The following is a 6,038-nucleotide window of genomic DNA, read 5'->3' on the forward strand; positions in this document are numbered from 1 at the left end:
GTTTAGAGATTGTTTAAATCAGCCCCTGTACTGTGTGTTCTTTATTAAGTTTAGAGGTTTGAATCTTGGGACCGGATCGATTGCACTTTAGGATTTTTAGCACCGGTTAACTACGTGTTCAGGTTTTTCTTTAATAGTTGGACTGTGAATTCTGTTTCTGCTGATGTTTTGGATTTCTATAAAAAGGATTTCTTTCAAATGGTGCAATATATAGTAATTTTTCCTCTTTTTTTCGCCACCTGTAAGCTATATGATTATGGTATTTGTATTTTACCTTGCCCATATCTTCGTTATTATCAAGGTTATGTTAAATTAAGAAATAGTTTGGTGATAAGAATTTTGCATTATCATTATTATTTTACTATGCAACTATGCTTAATTTTATGTTTCAAAAGGAGAAAACTAGTAACACGAACTTCAGAATTTCATGTAAAAGGAATGTAAATGACCTTAACTGTCAAAAGGCAAACAAGGAAGTATTATTTGTAGCATATTTATGTCTTGGACTTTATGATTTTAATCATATTATTATTCTACTGGAGGTCTATTGATTTGTTTTGGTATATTTTTATTTAATTTTACAGTTACTTTGAAGAATCCGATTTCATTCACGAAGCTGAAGCCACCGTCTTCTTCCTGCACTCCCCTCGCCGTTTCAAACGCCGCCGTCTTCTTTCACGGTACCTGCCTTATTTTTATCACATTGTTTTGTAGTTTATCAAATATAATTTAAGTAGAAGCTTTTAGGTGGAACAATTTGAACTTATTACCTCTTGTCAAGCTCCGATACAATGACAGTGCTATGCATTGTCAATAAGATATTCAATTAAATGCTTAAATTAAATTGTTCAGTGGAACTCCTTGTTGGTTAATATCTCTAACATGCTGTTCAGATTGGTTCAGTGATGTTGAGTTTTCTTATTTCTTGGTTTACTGGTTATATTATCCTTTTTCTTATTTCTAGAGTTTTGTATTGTAGAAGTAGGTTAATTATAAAATGGTCTTGGACTTTATAATTTTAATCATATTATTTAACTGCATCGTGTGTGTGTGTTTAATTTTACAGTTACTTTGAAGTCTCTGGTTTCTACTTGTACAACGCCGATTCAAACCTACCCATCTCCCACATCAAGTCTAACTCAGGTTACTATCCCTTTCTTCTTGCTTATAGTTTGTTATTTTCTGCTTATAGTTTATTGTTTATGGTTCTATTTAATATCAATTTAGTGTCTCTCAACCAGTTTTTTGGTTTGTGGACTTATATTACCTTGAAATAAGGTAATGTCTTCTTTAAGAAATCGGGTATTCTGATTAGGTATTCTGATTAGGTATTCTATTATGATGATAGCTATTTATTATCTTGACAGAATTCCTTAGTACCTGATAGAGAAACCAAGAAGCATTTGTTTAGCTTAATTAAGTCATGGATAAGACATGGATGAGATCAAACCGATTGTCGAAAGAGTACGAGAAAGGGGTATGGGAATTCGTTGAGTTTGCGGTTAAGCACTCCGAAGACCCGCTTCGAATGCCGTGTCCTTGCTTGGGTTGCTGTTATGGGGATAAGGTTGACGGGAAACAGTTGGGATCCCATTTACTACGGTTTGGAATTGATAGAAGTTATACATGTTGGACAATGCATGGTGAGAAAAGGAACGGGAATGCTGGGTCGAGTTGTAATAGGAAGTATGCTTCAAACGACGATTGCACAGACACATACGATTGCGATCGAGTCGAAGAGATTGCAGAAGCGCTTGAAGAAGATCTTGCGGATTGTCCCAAAATGTTTGAGAGGTTGGTAAGCGATGCAGAGAAACCGTTGTATGATGGTTGTTCAAAATTCACAAGATTGTCTGCGGTGTTAAAGTTGTACAACTTAAAGGCGGACAATGGATGGTCGGATAAAAGTTTCACAGAGTTATTAGCCCTTATGAAAGATATGCTACCAGAGGATAATGTTCTTCCCAATCGAACGTATGAAGCCAAAAAGATGTTGTCCTCTATTGGCATGAGCTATGATAAGATACATGCATGTCCAAACGATTGCGTTTTGTTTCGAAACGAGTATGCAGCGTTGAATGAGTGTCCTAAATGTGGTGCCCCTCGATATAAGAAAAAGTTGTCTCCTGCTAAAGTCTTATGGTATTTTCGTATAATTCCGAGATTTAGATGCATGTATCGTAGTGAGACCGATTCAAGACACTTGACTTGGCATGCAGATGAAAGAATTATTGATGGAAAGTTGCGACATCCGGCAGACTCACCACAGTGGATGAAAGTTGATACTGAATATCCTGAATTTGGAAAAGAAGCAAGAAACCTTCGGTTGTCATTGTCTACTGATGGAATGAACCCGCATGGTATTCAAAGTATCTCGCATAGCACATGGCCTGTGATTCTTATGATCTATAACCTACCTCCGTGGCTATGTATGAAGCGTAAGTACATGATGTTATCTATGCTAATTTCTGGGCCTAAACAACCAGGGAATGACATAGATGTATACTTGGCACCCTTAATCGAAGATTTAAAGTTTTTGTGGGAGAACGGTGTGGAGGTTTACGATGGGTATAGGAAGGAAAGTTTCAACTTGAGGGCGATGTTGTTTGGAACAATTAATGATTTTCCAGCATACGGAAATCTATCCGGGTACAACAATAAAGGTCAAAAGGCGTGTCCCGTTTGTGAAGATGAAACCGATATGACACGATTGGAGCTTTGTCAGAAGAATGTCTTTCTCGGCCATCGTAGATTCTTAAATTCTAATCATCACTACCGTGGGTGGAGAAAAGCATTCAACGGAAAGGCCGAACACGGTACAGCCCCGCCTTTTTTGTCAGGTGATCAAATTTTTGAAAAGGTGAAAGATGTGAGCACTCAGTTTGGCAAGCCTTTTGCACATTCACTTGTCAAGGGTGGGTGGAAGAAGAAGTCAATTTTTTTTGAACTTCCATATTGGAAGTCGTTGTACGTAAGACATTTCCTGGATGTCATGCATATTGAAAAAAATGTATTTGACAGCGTCATAGGTACGTTACTCAATATACAAGGAAAGTCTAAGGATGGCCTTAACATAAGGAAGGACATGGTAAACATGGGAATGAGAACTGAATTGGGACCCGTGACGAAAGGAAGACGAACATATCTGCCACCTGTTGTTTATACTCTATCTAGAAAGGAGAAGAAAACATTGTGTAAGTTTCTCAGTGAAGTTAAAGTTCCAGAAGGCTACTCTTCAGATATTAGAAGACTTGTGTCCATGAAAGACCTCAAGTTAAAGAGTTTGAAGACGCATGATTGTCATGTTATAATGGAACATTTTTTACCAATAGGTATACGTTCTATTCTTCCAGAAAAAGTAAGAAGCGCAATAACTAAGCTGTGTTTCTTCTTCAGGTCAATTTGCAGTAAGGTGGTCGATCCCGCAATCTTACCAACATTGCAAAAAGAGATAGTTGTTACTTTATGTGATCTTGAAATGTATTTTCCTCCCTCGTTTTTTGACATAATGGTTCATCTAGTCGTGCATCTTGTGAAAGAGACACAATTGTGCGGACCAGCTTATATGAGATGGATGTACCCTGCTGAACGTTATATGAAAATATTAAAAGGGTACGTGAAAAACAGAAGTCGACCGGAGGGCTGTATTGCCGAACGATACGTTGTTGAAGAAGCGGTTGAGTTTTGTACTGAATATCTGTAAAATGTTCAATCTATTGGACTCCCTAAGTCTCATATTGTCGAAAAAAAAGAAGGAAAAAGGCTAATTGGAAATAAAGTTGTGACAGTATCAATGGTCGAACGGGATCAAGCGCACTTGTATGTTCTGCACAATGAGATTGAGGTTGAGCCGTATGTTGAAATGCACAAGATTGTTCTCCGAGATTTAAATCCAAATAGAAATGAGAATTGGATAGTACGAGAGCACAATCGAAGTTTCATACCGTGGTTTAGGGATCATATTTATTCAAAGTATCGTTCAGATCCTGCTTCAGTAACAGAAAGGTTGAGATGCTTAGCCTATGGTCCAACTGTAATTGTGCTTTCTTATAGCGCATACGCAATTAATGGATACACATTTTATACCAAAGAACAGGATGATAAAAGTACTATGCAAAATAGTGGTGTTACCTTGGTAGCTGAAGCAATGCACATATCAAGTGCGAATGACTTAAATCCGAAATTTGCAAATTTGTCATATTTTGGGGTTATCGAGCGCATTTTGGTGTTTGATTACGCGAAGTTTCAGATTCCTGTATTTGGTTGCAAGTGGGTTGAAAATAATAGTGGCATACGAATGGATAAGTCAGGATTTTGCAAGTGGATCTCAATAGGGTAGGGTACAAAGATGAGCCTTTCATTCTAGCCTCTCAAGCTAAACAAGTGTTCTATGTCAATGATCCTTCAAGTACGAAATGGTTTATAGTGCTTTTATCTAACAAAATAGTTGATGAAAACATTGAAGATCAAGGTGATATTGGTGTTGGCATTGATTCTTGTACAAGAAGCGATCAAAATGAGAATGAATCTTGTACTAGAAATGATCATAATGAGGGTATTTGGATTAATCCAACCGTCCGCGTTGTTAAGAGACGCGTTGAACACAATCCTACCAAGAAAAGAAAGAGACGTTAGTGATAAAGGTAATAGTTTTATTCACTTTGTACCGATTGTTTTATTCAATAGTATAGTACTTATTCAATTTGTTTTATTCAATTTGTACCGATTGTTTTATTCAATTTGTACCGATTATTTTATTCAAATTTTACCGACTAATTTGTTTTGAACCATGTATCCGTTTGTCGACTTCTTTACATGTAAATATACTATTTTGACGATTCCGGAGCTGCTCATGCACTTATCTTTACATTTCGGGACTGTTTTTTTATCGGTTTTGCTTCTGCCCGTAATCAAAAGTCGGGCTTAGGGTCTGAATTTCGGAAAACCGACTTTATTTTTGAGTCCGTGGGGACGTTTTACCATAGCCATGTAAATTTCGTTCAATTCCGACAACTTTCTTTTTTGACGCTCATTTTGATTTGTACCGATTTCGTTTCCGATACACTTGTTCATGCATGGTTTGACTTGTATAGATTGTAAGCTTATTAATAGTGTACTAATGTGCTTTACTTTGTTTGATACAGGTTCAATGGCTTCAGATAAAGATGCTCCACCTGCAAACTCACAAGAAAACTCACAAGAAAGAGATGCTCCGGATACAAATGCTCCACCTGATACTGAAGCAAAAGAAGTTGCACGAGGCATCACGATTATGAAGGGAATCATACGACATAGAGACCAAGGATTAGTATACCCTTTGGAATGGAATTCTGAAAACCAACCAATTGGTCCTAATTCTGCAAAGTTGACAAGTTACATTGGTACACTTGTTCGTATGCATATTCCAATCTCCGTAGCTAAATGGAATATGAAGAGTGACGACTTGGATAATAGAAAAAAGGCGATTTGGGAAGAGCTTCAGGTATATACCATACATGGTTGTTGTTATTATATTGACGATAAATTGTTTACATTACTTATACTAACACACTATGCGTATGTTTTTTTGCAGAGGACCTTTGACATACCAGATGAGCGTAGACGGTACATGCTTAGTTTGGCCGGAAAAAGATATAGAGGGTGGAAAGCTTTTTTGACAAATAACTATCTTAAGGATAAAGATGGAAACTTTCTTGAAGAGGCGCCGGGAAGACCACTAAAGTATAAGACCTTCATTGATGAAGAAGATTGGGTTAAGTTTGTAAATCAAAGAGATGAAGATTTCCGGAAAAGGAGTGTCACAAATAGCGCGAGAGCATCAAAACCCGCATATCCATACAAAAAAGGGCGTATGGGATATGCACGCTTGGAGGATAAAATTGTAAGTAAATAGAAATGCGTTTTAATTAATTGTCTAAATGTGTTTTATTTGACGATTTTGCGATTTGTGTCAATGCATAGTTAGAGGAGTCTAAAAGTGAGGAAACCTCACTTCCTGTGCATGTGTTGTGGAGGGAAGCTCGGGTGGGCAAGAATCA

Source organism: Vicia villosa, linkage group LG7 (assembly GCF_029867415.1).
Source record: "Vicia villosa cultivar HV-30 ecotype Madison, WI linkage group LG7, Vvil1.0, whole genome shotgun sequence".
NCBI classification, from domain to species: Eukaryota; Viridiplantae; Streptophyta; class Magnoliopsida; order Fabales; family Fabaceae; genus Vicia; species Vicia villosa.